The 20,445-nt window shown below is 42.5% G+C and overlaps 1 pseudogene; it reads left to right on the top strand.

Annotated features, from left to right (window-relative positions):
• Window positions 1–726: 726 nt before the first annotated feature.
• On the top strand, window positions 727–14,399 carry LOC121780073 (annotated as a pseudogene).
• Window positions 14,400–20,445: the final 6,046 nt, after the last annotated feature.

Raw genomic sequence — 20,445 nt, 5'->3', positions numbered from 1 at the left:
TCAATGACATTAAAATGTAAACACATAATTTCGTTGACATTTACTTTGTTGACATTTTGTGTTGATAATTTAAAGTCATCATATTGACATTTTTAATACACTGCGTTGATGAGTTAGCAGATTTAACAACTTAAAAAGTTAGCAATATAACACACCACGATATAAACCTAAGTAGTAGGAGTATAACTTTAACTAATTTATACTCCCTCTACCGATTGTTACTATCCAAAATGTCTAAGATATTGGATTGCAAAGAACCTACATCTTCTAATAAATCAAACTATAAAATATAGTATATCCTAACATAATAATATTCACCAATTTCTCACGCAAACGCTATTAGATGCGGATATAGTTTCTTAGAAGAACTATTCAATCGACAACCAACATCCAACCTGAACTTACAATCATATTGTTTGATTGATTTGCACTTAACCATATAATAAAACATTTAGTTCCTCAGATGTTACCTACTACTATAAAATTTGATTTGTTTATTCTCTAAAATTGATTGCTTAGTTACAGCTCTGAATTCAATTATTGTTGCCAAAATTAGTATCTTGAAAAATACTAACTGCATCATATATTTAATTGCTGCTAAGATACAAACTTTAAGTAAGACATGAATTCAATTTGCAAGAGGATTTCAATAAATAGAGTTGGATTGAGATCACAAATCACAAACATTACAGTTTGAAGACCAATTCAACTAAAGGATCATAAATTATGTCTAGCCTTAGCATACCAATAATGATCCTCCCCGGCTTAGAGAGGACGAGACGTTCAAATGCGATACATTTCTCTCGTACTGCACCAGCCTCTCGCATCCGAGTTTCTTGCTCGATAGAGGTAGATGCTGATCAAACCCGACGTTGTGGAAACTACCAGCCTTCTCTTTGGGATTTAGTTATATTCAGTCTGTTAACACTTCATATAAGGTATCATTCATCTTTTCTAAATATACTTATTCAGTTGCAAATTATATTCATTCATTGTCAGCATTATGTATATGTATTTCCATAGGGGGAAAAGCATTTGAAAAGGCAAGAAGAGCTGATTTTGCAAGTGAAGATGTTGCTAAAGGAAAAAATGAAGCATGTCCAACAGTTGGAGTTGATTGATGACTTGAAATATTTGGGACTGTCTTATTTTTTTCAAAGATGAGATAAATCAGATGTTAGATTGTATATATGATGATGAGGCCAAATGTTTCCATGACAATGGAAGTGATTTGTATTTCACAGCTCTTGGATTCAGACTCCTTAGACAACATGGTTTTATTATTTCCCAAGGTAAATAAGACATGCTAGGAATTGACTTCTTTGATTGCTAATCTTCTTGTGTCTCACTTGCACAAGTATTTAATCGTTTCAAGAACGAGAAGGGTCGTGAATTCAAGGAAAGCCTTGCTCGCGATACAAAAGGAATGTTACAACTTTACGAAGCATCATTCCTTTTGACGGAAGGTGAAGACACGTTGGAGCTAGCAAGACAGTTTTCCAGAATATGTCTGCAGAAAAAACTTGTTAGTGAGGAAATGGACGATAATCAGTTATCGTTGATGGGGTACGTACTAAACAAGCCCAATAGCAGTGACAGCTCGGCCAGCCCAAAGCCCAAGAGTTCAGTTCGGCATTACCAAAGAGTTCGGCCTCAGCCTACAGCTCGGTAAAAGCCAACCAATCAAGCTCTGCTCTCAGGTCGGCATCAAGCTCTACTCTCAGATCGGCAACCAAAGCAGTTCGGTCTCGGTATTCGACCGAACAAGGAGTTAGTGGACCCATACCGGATGTCCAACACACCCACTACCACGTGATGTCAGTTCAGGCCACGATCGTAGGCCATGACCTACGCTTCACCCACGATCTTAGGCCATAACCTACACGACATCCACGACTTAGGGTGGTGACGCAAGCCATGATCTGAGTTCATTATATAAATAGAACTTAGATCTGATAGAAGAGGTTAGAATCTCTCTAGAGAAACAATCATATAGCAAGTCTGTGTTGTAAGCTGTATTTGGCAGATCAAGCAATACAAACCTGCCCCCATTTCTCCCCGTGGACGTAGATTTACCTCAGTAAATCGAACCACGTTAAATTCTCTGTGTCGTGATTTATTTTTACGAGCATTTATCATCATCAATAATTCGCGGAATCATCACTGGCGCCGTCTGTGGGAAACGAAGAACAAAATTTGTGATAAAGCGAATTTTTGATCCATTTTTTCCACCCAAAAAATGCATACCAGATCGCAGAATACCCGCATTCCTGCCCGTGAGAACCCGGAGGAAGCCAATCCATCCCATAGGTCTGGAAAACAGCCTAGGGATAAATCCACCACCAGTTCTCATGGCGAAGGAACAGGCCGCTCCAAAAATCGTCCCACTGAGTCTTCCCAGCAGCCTGATCTGAATGAGGCTGTCAAGCTGTTCTTGGCTGAGAAGCAGGATGAGTTCTTAGCCTTCCTGCAAAAGAGCCAAGAGCCGAAGACGAAAACGGAGGATTCTCCTTCCTCATCCAGACATGAAAGTCACTACCGCAGTAGTGCCGTGTCTTCCAGGAAGAAGAATCCTCAACCCCGACATATTCCTGATCTTCCTCGGTACCGGAATCACAGGAGAACTCAATCTCCTCCATACCGACGAGATATCGGATTCGCCGTGTACGGAGCACTGAAGACTCCGTTCTCGGACGACATCACCCGAACTCCCCTACCACAGAACTACCGAACTCCGTCGATGACTTACGACGGGCTCGTGGACCCTCACGATTTCCTGGGGCGCTATCAATATAACATGGCGAACCAGGGTCTCAACGAGGTCCACATGTGCAAGCTATTTCCCGAGCTGCTCATCGGGAACGCGAGAAGGTGGTTCGATAGCCTCCCCCAGGGCAGCATCAGATCTTACCGAGATCTAATGGATGCCTTCCACAGGAGGTTCTTTCAGAAAGCGGAAGCCCGAATCACTTCGGCTCAGCTGCTTTCCATTCGTCAAGGTCGCGACGAAAAAATCAGCGACTTTATGACAAGATTCCACAAGGAATGCCTGCAAGTGGACGATCTCAACGATCTGCTTGTCATCTCGGCATTCCAAAATGGAATCCTGCCCGGAGCTCTCTACAGGAAGCTCGTTGAGTGCGGTCCGCAGACAGCTCAGGAAATGTGGGACATTGCGGACCAGTACTCCCGAGCCGATGAGGCAGACCGTCGCAAACGGTCGTTAGACAGCTCATCGTCCCGAGGAGACAGGAGGAAGCCCGATCATAGCGATCAGGGACATCCTCGCCGAACTCCTTTTGGCGATCAGGGACATCCTCGCCGAACTCCTTTTGAAAGGATTCAAAGGACTCCGGTGCAAGACAGATTGGGACCCCGTCTCAATCCCGAGAAGCCGCCCGCTCAGTTCGTACCGCTGAACAAGCCGAGAGCGGAAATTTTCGAACTACACTCCGACCTGTTCGAAAAGCCAAAGCGGATGACGAAATCTGCCGCGCGCCGACCCCAGGATAACTACTGCTCCTACCATCAAGACCACGGTCACGATACCGAGGAGTGCAGAAACTTGGCTGCAGGTATCGATGTTCTTGTGAGGGCAGGGACATTGAAAAAATACCAAAGCAAGCAGTCAAAGAAGAATAAGAAGCAGAGAGGTGCGAACTGCGCTCCTCAGGATCCGAAAAGGCAGCCGGATCCCGAAGACGATGACGAGCCGCAATATGATGGAGTAATCCTGACTATTGACGCTCTCCCTGCCGGGAAGACCAAGTCGTCCCTGAAGTCAGAGCGCAGGGGCTCCAATCGAGAGGAGCCAACGCATAAAAGGCTGAAGCAGGACGAAGTGATTACGTTCTCGGATGCTGATCCCGTCCCGGCCATCTCTCCTCACCAAGACGCCATTGTCATCCAAGCCGGAGTGGCAAACAAACTGATCCACAGGGTGTTTGTGGATACAGGAGCGTCAGTCAGCATTCTTTTTAAAGAGTGCTTCGACAAACTAGAAGTGGACCCAGCTCGGCTCAGCCCGGCTCCGCTTCCCCTGAAGAGCTTCGCCCAGGAGGACACCCGCCCTGAAGGTATTATCAGCCTTCCGATCACGGTGGGGAAAGCGCCTACTAGCTCCAGTACGATGATTGAGTTTTTCGTGGTAAAAGCTCGGTCCCCGTACAACGTCATCCTGGGAAGAGACTGGCTCAACACAGTTCGGGCCGTTTGCTCCACCTATCACCTCACCATCAAGATCCCTACTAAAGGAGGGATAGCGGTCATCCGAGGTGACCAAAAAAGAGCAAAGGAATGCCTGCAAATTGCGCTTAGAAGTGCCGAGCAGTCAGATCGGCACCACCAAGCATAGCAATCACAGCAGCCGGAGTCAGAGGCGATGACCGAAGTCATACCGGAGCCGAACTCGATGACAGTTCAGCTGTACGAAGACGATCCATCCAGAACGGTTAAGATCGGCTTCGCGGGAACGCCTCTACTTCGGGAAAAAACCATCCAGCTCCTCAAGGAGTACAAAGACGTCTTTGCATGGTCTCCGTTGGACATGACCGGAGTGCCCCCCGAGGTAATCACTCATCGTTTAAATATTGATCCTTCGGTCCGGCCGATAAAACAGAAGCAAAGACTCTTTGCGGCAGAACGAAGTCAAGTCATCCATGACGAAGTCCGTCAATTATTGAAGGCGGATGTGTTATTCGAAGTGAAGTATCCTTCGTGGGTGGCCAATCCTGTCATGATCAAGAAAAAGGAAGGAGGATGGCGGATGTGCATAGATTTCACCGATCTAAATAAGCACTGTCCCAAAGATTGCTATCCCCTTCCGAACATAGATAAAAAAGTAGAAGCTCTGATAGGCTTTGAAATTTTTTGTTTTCTTGATCTATACAAAGGATACCATCAGGTTTTAATGGATGAGATTGACGCTTCAAAAACGGCCTTCATTACTGATTTCGGCATTTTCGCTTATAAAAAGATGCCATTCGGTTTAAAGAATGCCGGAGCCACTTATCAAAGGATGGTAGACAAGCTTTTTCGGCACCTGATTGGAAAGGAAGTCGAAGTATATGTTGACGATATAGTCGTCAAGAGCAAAAGCACCTCGGAGTACGAGCACAACCTCAAGTCCACTCTCAACGTGCTCAAGAAAGCCAACCTCAAACTTAATCCCCAAAAGTGTACCTTTTTGGTAGATTCGGGAAAGTTTCTGGGTTGTTGGGTTTCAAAAGACGGACTCAAGGCAAACCCCTCAAAAGTTCAAGTCGTTCAGAACATGGCAATGCCGAAGTCCATACATGACGTGCAAAGGCTAACCGGATGTCTAGCCGCACTGAGTCGATTCCTTTCCCAAGCAGCCGAAAAGCAACTGCCGTTCTTCAAGGTGTTGAAAAAGGCACCAAAGTTCGAGTGGGGAGCCGAGCAGAAAAAGGCCTTTGACGAGCTCAAAAGTTATCTAGCCGAGCTTCCTATTCTCTCTGCTCCAGCCGAAGCCGAAGTACTATTCTTATACTTAGCGGCATCGGATCAAACCATCAGCGCGGTGCTTGTACGAGAAGAAGGCCTAAAGCAGTTTCCCATCTACTTTACAAGCCGAGCATTAAGAGGTCCAGAAACAAGGTATCAACCTCTGGAAAAAATTGCTCTGGCGTTAGTAAATGCAGCAAGGAGACTGCGGCCATACTTCTATGCTCACAAGGTATGCGTCTTAACCGATCTACCTCTTCGGCAAGTTTTGACCAAGCCAGAAGCATCGGGCAGAATCGCCAAGTGGGCTATAGAGTTGGGAGAGCACACAATTGAATATCTACCTCGGAAAGCCATCAAGGGACAAGCCTTGGCAGATTTTCTTGCAGAAGCGAAGTTCGATCAAGCAATTCCTATTATTGCCGAACAGAAGAATTCTGCCAATGCCGAACTAGCACAACCCTTGGAATCCGAAGTAGAGCCGCCGGACTGCTGGAGCGGATTCGTAGATGGAGCTTCAAACAAGATGGGAAGTGGAGCTGGTATTTTACTTGTCGCTCCCGACGGACACGAGGTAACCTACTCACTTCGTTTCCTATTCCCCACTACTAATAATGAAGCCGAGTACGAAGCCCTCCTGGCCGGACTCCAGTTAGCGCAAAGTCTACTCGTCAAATCTCTCAAAGTCCATTGTGATTCACAAGTCATAGTAAATCACATGTTGGGTACAAGTGAAGCCCGTGACGAGAGAATGAAGAAGTATTTGGACAAAGCGCAAAGCATCAGCCGAAGTTTCTCCTATTTTCGGATAATCCGCATTCCCAGAGCGGAAAATAGCCGAGCAGATACCTTAAGTAAGTTGGCCTCAGATCCGAGCTCAAAGGCGGAAGAATTAATGCATCGAAGCATTGATGAAGCCGAGGTACATTCTGTATCCAGCTCGCCGAACTGGATGACGCCGATCTTGCAGTATCTGGATCAAGGACAATTGCCCGAGGATAAGAGAGAAGCTCGGAAGATCACGTGCCGAGCTCTTCGGTACGAACTTCATGAAGGAGTCCTCTTTAGAAAGTCTTACCTCCAGCCGTTATTGCGGTGCGTAGGACCAGAAGAGACGGACTACATCCTCAGAGAAGTTCATGAAGGATCGTGCGGTAGCCACATCGGAGCCAGAGCTTTAGCTAAAAAAGTTCTGAGATGGGGATATTATTGGCCAACCATGGTACAAGAGGCAGTGCAGCTCGTCAAGAAGTGTACGAAGTGCCAAATTCATGCAAATGTCCCAAGGATGCCGCAGACCGATCTATACACTATGCAAAGCCCTTGGCCTTTCATGCAATGGGGCATAGACATAGTGGGACCACTTCCTCAAGCTCCTCGGCAAATGAAATTCCTTATCGTTGCCGTGGACTACTTCACGAAGTGGGTGGAGGCTGAACCATTAGCTACGATAACGAGCTCAAAGGCATTGGACTTCGTCTGGAAGAACATAGTGTGCCGATTTGGCATACCCCACATCCTCATCTCGGATAATGGGACTCAGTTCACCGACAAGACGTTCAAGAATTGGTGCCAAGAGCTGAACATACAACAGCGGTTCACTTCGGTCTCCCATCCCCAAGCAAACGGACAAACGGAAGTAACGAACCGGATTCTGGTGAAAGGGTTGAAAGCTCGGTTAGAACAAGCCAAAGGACAATGGGTAGAAAATCTCCCTCAAGTCCTATGGTCCTACCGAACTACACCCAAAACCTCCAACGGTGAAACTCCGTATAGTCTGGTGTACGGCACTGAAGCCGTAATTCCGGTGGAGATCGGCGTACCCAGTCCCCGAACTCTAAATTTCTCCTCAGAAATGAATGACGACGGACTGAGAGCAGAACTAGATCTCGCCGAAGAAAGAAGAGAATTGGCGTGCATAAAAGCAGCCAAGTATAAGGAGCAAGTAGCCCGGTATTATAACCAAAGGGTGAAAAAGCTTCAATTTCAAGTGGGAGATCTCGTCTTGAGAAACAACGAAGTAAGCCGAGCAGAAAAGCTGGGCAAACTCGAACCCACATGGGAGGGTCCATATCGGTTGTCAGAAGTCCTCGGCAAAGGGTCTTATAAATTGACTCACATGTCAGGAGAACAAGTACCCCGAACATGGCACGTCTCCAACCTCAAGAAGTTCCACTTGTAAGAGACAAGTCCGGTCAGTCCGTCTCGTGTCTAGTTCGGTCATAGGGGTATGTGTTTTTATTTGTTTGTTTTTTACTTGCACCTTTTACTTGTCGTTTTATAAAAAGTTTAAAGTTTTTTCTTTCGTCTTTTTCATTTTTTCTCTATGTGTTTTGTCCCTATGTGCTTGTCGTCTCTTACAAATGGTACCAAGGTATATCGTTCTTTAAAGACTGATCCCCTTTTTAGATCGATTATTAAAGACTATTGTGAGTCCAAGCTTCTAAGGAGGATATAAGACCACAATTCAGCTTAACAAGCAGTCCGTCTGAAACGAACTGCAATAAGCCAACGATTGTGAGTCCAAGCTTCCAAGGAGGATATAAGACCACAATTCAGCTTAAACAAGCAGTTCGTCTGAAACGAGCTGCAACAAGCCCACGATTGCGCGTCAAAGCTTCTAAAGAGGATACAAGACCACAATTCAGCTTAAACAAGCAGTTCGTCTGAAACGAGCTGCAACAAGCCCACGATTGTGTGTCAAAGCTTCTAAAGAGGATACAAGACCACAATTCTGCTTAAGAATCAAGCACTTCGTCTGAAACGAACTGCAACAAAAGTCCGATTCTCGCGATAAAACTTGCCTGAATTAGGACAAGGGAAAGTCCAATCCACGCGATAAAACTCGCCGAATTAGGACGACCAAGTTCGGTCAAAGCAGTTTACCTCATAAGACCGAGGACGACCATGTCTAGTCAAAGAGGTTTACTGCATAAGACCACTTCGGTTAACTGGGAAAGTCCGATCCACGCGATAAAACTCGCCGAATTAGGACAAGGGAAAGTTCGATCCCGGCGACAAAAATCGCAAAATTAGAACACAAACCAAGTCCGGTCAAAGATGTTTATTTCATCAGACCAAAGACGAGTCCGGTCGAAGATGTTTATTTCATCAGACCAAAGACGAGTTCGGTCAAAGGTGTTTATTTCATCAGACCAAAGACGAGTCCGGTCAAAGATGTTTATTTCATCAGACCAAGGACCAAGTCCGGTCAAAGAAGTTTACTTCATAAGACCGAGGACAAGTACGATGAAATTTTTTCGCTAAGCTGTAAATACAGTGTTAGAAGCGAAAACAAAATTTCATTTATCAAATCTTGTTCGGCATACAACTCCGCTACCCTACAAAATGGCGTTACGCTATTACAAAGGACTATTCTACCGTCCAGGGTTGCTGAAGTTAAGCCACCTATCTGCAAAATCCTCTGGAAGCCGAGTTCGGTTGTTCCGAGCAGATGAAGAATAAGCAGGTCGACGAGATGCTATCCTCGACCCAACGCCTCTTCCCCGAGCCCGAGAAGTCCTAACACCTCGGCGATGAAGAGTCTCTGCAATAAGCATCTGCTGATCTTGCTCGCTCATAGTCACAACTCCTCGGCGAATTTCAGTCCGTCCCCGTCTTGACGATTCCGGTTGCTCCTGAGCCCGTTCTCGTCTTGACGTTTCCGGCTGTTCCGGAGTTCGTTGTTGGCTGGGAGTAGGATTTTGAACAAGGGAACCAGAGGTTTGATCTGGAGTGCGAGCATCTGTTGGCACGATATGCCGAAGGAATCTTTCTATGGAGGGGCGCCGAGAAAGAACAATGTCGTACCGAGAAGCCCAGCGCCGTAATGATTTCACAACTTGTTGGCAAGCCGAGCTCTCCAGCGCATTGTTCCTCCGGAGTACAAGATATTCCTCCCACAGTTCGTCAACTCGACTCTGAACATCTGAGATGGTCAATCCCCCGCGCACACGGATGTAATCCTCGTACGCAGTCCTCTCAGCAATGGTCGTATTCAGCTCGGCCTCCAGATCCTTCTTATCGGACTCTAAGTCCTTATTATCGGCCTCCAGCTTCACTAAACGAGCCAGAAGCTCGTCATTCTTCGTCTGATCGGCTATAGCTCTTCTCTCAGCTTCGTCTAAAGCCGAAGAGTACAGCCGTTTCCAGTGAAGTATCTCCATCTCCTTGAGTACAAAGCAGCTATATTAGTTCGGCAGCTGTACCGAGCAGATAGTAAAATACAACAGGAGTAAAGGCGAGTACGCAAAGCTATACGAAGACAAGTGTAGAGAATTTTTCATTCACAAGGAAAATTTTTTACACTAGGGCTTCAAGGCCATTTTACAAGGAAGAAACTAGACTAAGAGAAGGGAGACGAAATCATACTCCGCCAGCTTCGTCTCCGGCTCCTCGGTCTGGTACAGCTTCTTTCTCTTGGGCTACCTCAGCCTCGGCCTCGCTTCCTGCCGGCCTCGCCTCCGCCTCCTGATCGGCTTCCTCCTCCGGATGCCCGGCCCGCTCGACTTCGGCCTCCGGCTCCAGCGGCTCGGCCTCACCCTCTCCGTTGTAAGTCGAAGCGGGTGAAACGGGTCCCACGGAGGCAAAGATAGCCTCCAGGTTCTCGTCCCGATCAGCTCGACAACTCCGGACTCGGTCTGCAGAAAGCAGGACCGAGGATGAAGCGAGCTCCTCAAGGAGCGGCAGATTCTGAAGCCGAGCAGCTATCTCTCGGCTGTACAGAGGCAGCACGACGTCGGGCCCCTGCTCGCCCTTATCGGCAATTAGCCTTACCAGACTACCGACAAAGGCCGAGAACTGGCTGCTCAAAAAGAGTCTCTCCGTGTAGGCACGGAGACCCTCTCCTTGGGCAACCACGGCGGCAGCATCCCTCCGTTTCGTCTGCTCTCGCTGGATGACGAGCTGGTTTTTGGCAAACTGAGCTTCATCCTGGGCCGAAATCCTAGCAGCCCTGGCTTTCTCAAAGTTTGCCTCAGCCTGCTCGGCCCGGTGACAAGCAGCCGCCAATTTCCTCTGCATCTCGGCGTAGTCGTTGGACGCTTTGGAGAGTTCGACGGCGACGAGCTTGGAGAGCATATCATTCCTCTGAAAATGGATAAGGAAAAAAGTTAACAGAGGGCACCAAAAATACAAGACAAGCCAAGCCAAGGAATCAAGAAGACAATTCACCTCGGCGAAGTCCGTGGGCCATAAAAATGGCTCACAGATATGCTCCGAAGGAGGCGCCAAGACCACGTCTTTCTCTGGCGCCCTTGGGGGCTTCTGGGTCTTCCCCTTCTTGCTTGCCGAAGTCGACTCCGGCTTCTTTGGACCCGAAGAGGTCTTTTGCCTCTTCGGATTCTTCTCGGCATCAGGCGCCGAGCTGGTAGCCTTCTCTCTCTCCGGCTCCACAAGCTCGGAGGACTTTCTGATAGCCTTATTCAACATGAACACTGCCAAAAAGCAAGAAAGCAAAGTCAGATTTTCTTCGTTAAAGCAGTAGAGCATAAAGATAAAGAGAAATCCTCACCCTCGGCCTCTTCGTCCGAAGACGAGATGTCGAACACGACGTCGCCCTTGACGAGCTCAGACTCCGTGTATTGTTTCCTAACTATGGGAATCTTGTTGAGCTCGCCATCGAGCTCGTCCAACGGTTCAGGCCGAGGGTGACGGATAACGGACTCCGGCCCTCTCCAGGGAAAACTAGGAGCCGCGGTCCTATCATAGTAGAAGAAGCGATTTTGCCACTTCGGCCACTTCGTTTTACAAAAGGCCCTAAAGGGCTGTAAAGGGATCAAGTAAAACCAAGACCCCTTCCTCTTAAATTGAAAGAATTTAAGGATCGCCTTCAAAGACAAATCCCTTCCTAACCTACGGAGTTCGGCAGCGAAGGCCGACAAGTGCCTCCAAGAGTTCGGAGTCACCTGGCCTAAAGGAAGCTGAAAAAAATCTAGTAAATCTATAAAGGCAGAAGGGAGGGGGAAACGAAGCCCGCATTCTAAGCAGGCCTCGTACACGGTGACGTAACCCTCCGGCGGGGAGTCAGCCCTGTGATCACCGTCAGGTACCACCGCCTTCCCCCCAGGAAAAGAGTATTTTTCGTAAAGGGATATCACAGTATCCTTACTCAAGATACTGTGAAAATACTCTACGGTCTTCTCCCCGGATTCTTTCCGGCTAGAAGACCCCTTACCCCCTTTCCTAACGCTACCCGACTCCGAAGAAGAAGAAGAAGAAGACATTTTTCTTACTTTTTGAAGGTGAAGGTAGTCTGAAGAAATTTTTGAAAGCGGAAGGAAATTTTTCACGCAGAAGATAGAGAGTGCAGAAGAAGCCAATAGCAAAGGTGTTCAAATGATGAAGAAAGACGGTATTTATCAGATTTGGAAAAGATTTCAAATCATCGCACCGTTTCATATCCCACCTTTTCAGGATTCAACGGCCGGATTTTACTGTCGCATTTAATGCCGCATTTAATGCAGTCACGCGCAGGGCACGTCCCCTGACTTCAGCCTCCCCCGTACCCTTTTCCAGAATGCCGAAGTGACTCGCTTCGCCGAAATGAATCACTTCGCTTTTCGGGGGGGGTAGTGATGGGGTACGTACTAAACAAGCCCAATAGCAGTGACAGCTCGGCCAGCCCAAAGCCCAAGAGTTCAGTTCGGCATTACCAAAGAGTTCGGCCTCAGCCTACAGCTCGGTAAAAAGCCAACCAATCAAGCTCTGCTCTCAGGTCGGCATCAAGCTCTACTCTCAGATCGGCAACCAAAGCAGTTCGGTCTCGGTATTCGACCGAACAAGGAGTTAGTGGACCCATACCGGATGTCCAACACACCCACTACCACGTGATGTCAGTTCAGGCCACGATCGTAGGCCATGACCTACGCTTCACCCACGATCTTAGGCCATAACCTACACGACATCCACGACTTAGGGTGGTGACGCAAGCCATGATCTGAGTTCATTATATAAATAGAACTTAGATCTGATAGAAGAGGTTAGAATCTCTCTAGAGAAACAATCATATAGCAAGTCTGTGTTGTAAGCTGTATTTGGCAGATCAAGCAATACAAACCTGCCCCCATTTCTCCCCGTGGACGTAGATTTACCTCAGTAAATCGAACCACGTTAAATTCTCTGTGTCGTGATTTATTTTTACGAGCATTTATCATCATCAATAATTCGCGGAATCATCAATCGTGGATTCGCCATTCTTTGGATCTTCCTCTTCACTGGAGGAGTCAAGCACTTGATGCAAGATGGTTCTTAGATGCTTACGCAAAGAGGCCAGACATGAGCTTGCGAAACTCGACTTCAATATTAAGCAAACAACATATCAACAAGAACTCAAAGATGTCTCAAGGTATGAAATTAACAACAGTTTGTCCATGCATATAGAATTATTTATGCATGAACTGAATCTCTTAAAATGTCTTTATTTAATTAGGTGGTGGAGTAATTCATGCCTAGCTGAAAAGCTCCCATTTGTGAGGGATAGGATTGTGGAATGCTACTTTTGGGCTGTTGCATTGTTTGAGCCTCATCAATATGAATATCACAGGAAAATGGCAGCCATTATTATTACTTTTGTCACAATTATAGATGATGTTTATGATGTGTATGGCACATTAAATGAATTGCAACTATTTACTGACACAATCCGGAGGTGAGTATACATGTTATCTTCCTAGCTGGAGTGCGTTATAATGTTAACTCTTCTTAAATTGCTAAATTGTCAACTCAGTATATTAAAAATGTCAATGCGATGATATTAGTATGTCAGCACAAAGACATAAGTGTGCCAATTAAATCTGTATTGACATACTAATGTTATCGTGCCGACATTTTTTTAGATACTGCGTTGATGAGTTAGTAAGTTCGCAATTTAAGAAAAGTTAGCAATTGATCACACCTACTGCCTAACTAACTAATATATGATCTTAGTAGAATTGGAAATATGACTTAAGATTGAATTTCAGATGGGACATTGAATCACTAAGCCAACTTCCTTATTTCATCCAAGTTTGTTATTTGGCACTATACAACTTTGTGTCAGGGTTGGCATATGATATTCTCATAGATCGACATTTCATCACTATACCATATTTACAAAAATCGGTATCTTCTTGTTCCCCTCTACATTAATTTGTACTTGTAAAATAAATCAAAATTATTTTATCAATTTTTATATTTTTGGCAGTGGTTAAGCTTGGTTGAAGGATTTTTTAAGGAGGCTAAATGGTATTACAGTGGTTATACACCAAGCTTAGAAGAATATCTCAACAATGCTAAAGTTTCAATTTCGTCGCCAACGATAATATCCCAGCTTCATTTCACATTACCAAACTCGAGCATCGACAAAAGGGTCATCGAGAGCTTGTACGAATATCATAACATACTTAACCTCTCAGGAATGATTTTAAGGCTTGCTGATGATCTTGGGACTACACAGGTAGTTTTCGCCAAGTATCTATTAAGAAGTTTTGTTTTGTGTGTAAAGTAGTAAATAGTGAGTAATTTTGGTGTTTAAAAAGACTAATTTTATAGAACAGACTCATATATAATAATGCGGCCAAAATGGTATATAATCCAATTTTTAAGGGACAAAAAGAGTATATAAGATGCATTTTGTAATTTCTTCGATTGCTCTTTGTTGAACCTAGTTTGAGCTGAAGAGGGGCGACGTGCCAAAAGCAATCCAGTGCTACATGAAGGAGAAAAATGTTTCGGAGAAAGAGGCGCAAGAGCACGTGAGGTTTTTGTTAAGGGAGGCGTGGAAGGAGATGAACACGGCCATGGTGGCCGGTTGGCTGTTGACGGATGATTTGGCTGAGGCTGCAGCTAATCTTGGAAGAGCGGCACAATTTATATATCTAGAGGGAGATGGGCATGGTGTCCAACACTCGAAAATACATCAACAAATTGATGGCTTATTGTTCGACCCATATGTATAATTTATAATACAAGCCACTCTTGTGTTGGATAATAGTGTCATCTTGCTATAGTTCAAACATCATGGTTCATTAAGTTACCTCTTTTCAGTTGAGCGGGACGAAAATTGGTAAATGCACGTATTTTTATGGAATTGAAGAAATATAAAATGTGCACTGTGGCCATTTCCGCAACCAATCCACCATGTGTGAACAAAATAATTAAGTAAAAAAATAAGAAATATGAATCTCGGAATAGTCATCAAAATTTTGATTTCTTTAGCATTAATACTGAGGATTTTCAGTTTTCACCCAGTTTCCGGATTTAAAATTCACTAACATGTGAAGTTTCAATGATTTTATGAAAAAAAAAAGTAAAAAATTATTTTATGAAGTTGAATAAAAATTCAATGGAACGATGGAAGATTATTTATACCATAAACGGTGGAATTATACATACTCTCTCAGTCTCACAGTAAGAGTCATGTTTTGTCATTCATCCGTCCTATAATAAGAATTTTATTTCACTTTTACCATAAATGATAAGTAGGTCTTACATTCAACTAACTTATTCCACTCACATTTTATTATAAAACTAATACAGTATATATAAGTGGGACACATATTCCACTAACTTATTTAAATCACTTTTCTTTACATTTCTTAAAACTTTTGTCTTAACTAAATAGGATTCCTATTTCGAGACGGAGGGAGGAGTAGTTTCTATTTTTCTATTTAGATAATTTGTTTACATAGATCACCTTATTGGCCCATAACCTTAGTGGACCTAGCTTGATAATAGATGTTCAGCCCAAATCTATGACTTCACAAAACGGGCTTAAACACACACCAATTATTTACAAAGCCCAAAATTGAGCCTGAAATTATGAGCCGGATTTAAACTGAATCTTAATCGATGATTATATTTTTACGTTGACCATTGTAAATGGGCTTAATGTCTTATTTAGCATAATTGTAGAGTGCAACAAGTTTTACAGCATAGTTAATTCTTACATGGGTCAATGATTGAATATATATATCGATCTCTATTAGTTTTATCTTAATTTTCGAAATAACAAAAGTTTATAATATGTTTCATATATTTATTTGAATTTTTTTTTAAATCTACACACTAAGTATGATTGCTGCTGGTCCTAAAAAATATATTGATTCATTATTAAATGATTTCGTAAAACTTAAGAGCAACAACATTTTGATTAGATTAGTAACTTAATTACAATTAAATTAACTTCTAAAGACTTTTTCCTAACCATTATTATGCTTGGTTTGTTAGTTATTAAGTTAAAGCTTTAGTTCAATATAAATCTATTCTGATATTAAAATTTAAAACAAAATAATTAACCCTTTGTTAATTTTGCCCTTCAAAAAAATAAACAAATGGAATTTTTTGACAATATTCCTTACCATGAAACTGAAACCCGTAAGAAAATAACCGAGAGATAGGGGTGCTTAATTGGTTAACCGGAATCGAAACCGGAACCGGCCGGTTAATTGAGGAACCGGGAACCGGAAAACCGGTTCCAATACCGGTTCCAATTTTTTGTATAAAAGCGGTTCTGGTTAGGAACTGGGCGGTTCCGGTTCCTAACCGGGGGAACCAGATTACAATTCAATTTAATTTTTTTATATAATTTAATATACTAATAAATCTAACTTAATTGAATTAATATTGAATTGAAATAAAATAATTTGAAACATTGAGTGATTTTAAGATTTAAACGAAGTTAAATTTGCAAGCTCTGTTTTATGAAGCATATTTAAACCGTGGTGCTTTGAATCTATAATTATTTCCCCAATTCATTTTTTATGAACTAACTACTATGAGTAGAACATCATAGTTTGTTTTTAAGAGCATCCGTAGCGGTGCTCGCTGGCAAGGACGGCGTTCGTGCCGCTGGCGCGGCTGAACCCTACTCGCCGCTGTGCTCTTGCCGCTGGCACGGCGCTGCTCGATGCATCGAGCACGTCCGTGCAGCTGAGCATCTGACGTGGCGGCACCTGATTGGCCAACGACAATGCCGTTGGAAATTTCATTTTTTCTTTTTTAAAAAAAAATCGGATTTAATTTAAAAAATTCGAATTAAATAAAAAAAATATATTCCCACTTCCCAATAAATTATATCCATTTTCTCCCCACTTTTAATTTATTTTTCAATTTTTTCCCCCAAAATTCACATTTTCATCCATACATACTCTCACTTCCACACCAAAAATTTCACACCACACTACACAATTTTCATCTAAATTCTCCCATCTTCTCTTATCAATTCTCAATCTTTCACTCTTACTTACAAAAAAAATGTCCGGCTCTGGCGATCACCCATTCGACTCCCGCGGTTGGCACCACGAATGGTTCGACTCACAACCATTTCCTAGTCCGGAAATGCAATTTTCGGCCCCTCCTCAAACCCAAGGTTCTCAAGTTCCGGGTGGCTACCGGCCTTACCCGGTGGACGACCAAGATGCCCTCGATGGGCGATACGGATGGGCACCCGAACCCAGATCGGGAGGGAGCGGCGGCGGCGACGGCTCTCAAACTCCTCCTCTTCCTACTCCTACTCCTACTCCTCGTGGTAGGGGTGGCAAATCGTGCGTGTCGGGTCGTTATCGTGTCGACACGATAACGACACGAATTCGATAACAGCAAACACGAACACGACCCGTTAAGAAAACCTCAAACACGAACACGAACACGAACACGACACGAACACGACACGAACCCATTAACGACACGAACCAATTCGGGTCAACACGACACGATAACAACACGTACACGAGATGACACGATAACGACTCGATAACAACACGACCTGATAACGGTTAAACCTATTAAAAATAAAAATAATAAGAATTAATAATATTAAAATATTATTTGTTAACGGATAACACGAACACGACACGAACACGACACGAACACGTATTGTTAACGGATAACACGAACACGACACGAACACGACACGAAATTTTCGTGTCCTTAACGGGTCGACCCGATAAGGACACGAACCCAATAAGCTCTGACCCAAACCTATTATTTTCGTGCCGGTTCGTGTCGTGTTATCGTGTCGTGTCAAAAATTACCAGCCCTACCTCGTGGTGTCTGCACCCCGTACACTCCGGCGGATATGGATCAATTATTCAAAGCCTATTTGATTATCCCCGAAGATCCGGCGATAGGCACAAACCAAAGCGGGGATAGGTTTTGGTGGCGAGTCTCTCGCAGGTACAATGAAAACCGCCCGGTTAGAACCATCGAGTGCAATGAGAGTATGGTGCGCAATGCCATATTCAGAGCCAACGAAGAAATCAAAAAGTTCTAGGGGTATTACCTCCAGGAAGAGTGGTAGGAGCGAGCTCGACATCATCAGTACCGCCTTGGCGACTACCAATCCATAAATTATAAACCGTTCAAGTACCTCAGCGCTTGGCAGGAAGGTGCGTGTGCATCCGAAGTATATGGGAGGCGTATCATCCTCCTCTAGCTCCTCCAGCAAACGGCCGAGGTCGGTATCCCTATCCGACACCGGCGAGGATGAGATGGCTAGCCAGCTTGCCGGAGCTAATTTGGGTAGCCCCGACGCTGGCCCGAGCAGTTCCCAACGTCGGCCGCAAGGAAGGAAGAAGGCGACGACCAACCGCCGTCTCGCCGTGACTCCATCTGCCCCCGCTCCCTTTGTGCCACCTCAACCCCCCACCAACTTGTTGTGGACCCTTTTGGCCCAACTCAATTTGGCCGATAGGTCAAATATGATCTCCGAGCAACTTGATTCACATTTGGCAATAATACGGGGTCTCCGAAGAACATTGGGGATAGGGCCAGGGGAATAGTCTTCCACGGGGGTATTTTTTAGCCTTTAATTATGTATTTTTTTATTTTTAGGATTTTAATTATGTAATTTTAAATTTTTAGTATTTTAATTATGAAATTTTTAATTTTTAGTATTTTAATTATGTAATTTTTAATTTTTTTATAATTTGTAATAGTATTCCGGATATTTTAATGTATTTTAATATTATGGAAATGTTTTTATTTAAATTGAATAATATAATGGTTGGGCCCTTGAGCATGTTCTTGTGGAAGAGCATGAATGTGGGTGTTGTGCTATTGCCTAAGAGCATGGAGTAAAAAAGTAATAAAAGTGGGTCCGGACCCACATCTGAGGTCTTTGGTAAGAGCACGGATGATGATGCTCTAATTTTCAAAAGAACTATATAAATACAATATCATTTCATATGATAGGAATTTAACTTTATAACAAATTTATGTATTAATGATTTTAACTTGTTTGTGAACAATTTATTAAATGTTCCGTATTAAACCAAAAAGTCACAACAAGATCAATTAGTATTGGAAATTCTATCAAATATTTATTTAGCAAAAAAAAAGAGAAATGGAATTCAATTTTAAAATTCCTTTAAAAAGGGCTAAATTTTAGAACTCCTTATTTTATAAAAGAATTGGCAACATAAACTAGTCCAACCTACTACACTTAGCATCCTCTTACCCATTTATGAATATTATTGTATTGTTGGTTTGCATTTTTTATGTATTTATTTGAATTTTTAGGTATTATTTGTTATATTTTCAAATGTTTGATTATTATTTTATTAGTATTGAATTATTTAAAATTATACATCGGTTCCGGTTCAGAACCGGAACCGGCCGGTTCTGATCCCGGTTCCAGTTCTAGGATTTATGAAAATTTGAAACCGGTTAACCGGTCAACCGGTCCGATTAGAATCGGAACCGGCCGAATAAGCCGGCCTACTGCGAGACATGCATTTAATATTTGAAAAAAATCTACAATTATCATAGTAGCCAATTTGAAATGAAATTTTTAATATCTATATTTACACATATTTAAAAGGGAAATTTTGGAGAAAATAATATGACTGTCATTATGATTTTCGAACAAAATTTAAAATATAAAAATATTTTAGTTATTGTTGAATTGGGAAAAATGGGAGAGGAAAGGTTTTTAAAAATAATTTGTACTCCTATCATTTTTTTAATAAAAGGAATTTTTTTCTAAAAATTAATATGAATGTCATTATAAAAATATAGAAAATGTTATTTGAATCCAAATTTTCTTTGCATTTTAGAAGCCAACAAAACTTTTATATATTAATTTTACAATAAAATGTGAATGAAGTAAGTTGATGGAATGTGGGTCCATTAACCAAATGTAATAAAAGTGAAATGAAATATTTATTGGCGAATAGAAAAAAAAAGAAAAAATTAGACAGTTAATGGCCAAAGAAAGGAGTAAATAAATAGAAAATTATAAATATTGTGGATTAGGAGTATTGACTTGAAGGAGAATTTTTATATAATAAAAATGCAGAATTTATTGAAAAAAAGTCAATGAGATGAAGAGCGGCATGTTTCTTTTGTAAAACTAAACCTATGATCACATGCTTTTTACTTTCATCTCCTTTCCATTAAAAAAAAAGAAATATTTTTGTTTTCATTTATCCTATTATCAATGAAATGTTTTCTCAAATAGAAACTAACACCGTCTTTATTTTTTCATTTTTAATTTATTTTATTTTTATTTAAATCACAAAACAACATTATATAATGCCGAAATATAAATATTTCATATTTAATGGGACGAGTGGAGTATTATTTTAACTTGTATGTATATGTTTGCCCTTATTGTCTAAATTTACTCTTATCTCTATTGACTTACTTCATTTTTTATACTATAAAGTTATTTGATTTTTCTTTATTCATATAAAAGATTGGATTCAACGGGATCGTGCATCGCAAGAGTGTGATAGTATTGGTTAAGTTAATGATCCACTTTGTACTAATTTTTTGTCTAACTTTTCTTCACAATTTTGTAAAAAAATGACTGGCGTATTAAATTTAAGCAGCCTTTTTAATATACGTAAAAAAATCATTTGTATAACATGTTATTAAGCACGAGCACAACGTTTCCCGCGTCAATGACGACCCCTTATTAGACCTCATATAAAATTAAAATAAAATAAAATAAAATAGTCGAAATAATCGGAATGACTGCTGCTATAAATTATTTGTGGCATC

This window comes from Salvia splendens, chromosome 19 (genome assembly GCF_004379255.2).
Source record: "Salvia splendens isolate huo1 chromosome 19, SspV2, whole genome shotgun sequence".
NCBI classification, from domain to species: domain Eukaryota; kingdom Viridiplantae; phylum Streptophyta; class Magnoliopsida; order Lamiales; family Lamiaceae; genus Salvia; species Salvia splendens.
Note: the sequence above shows the minus strand (reverse complement) of the source record. Positions and strands in the feature narration are given on the sequence as shown.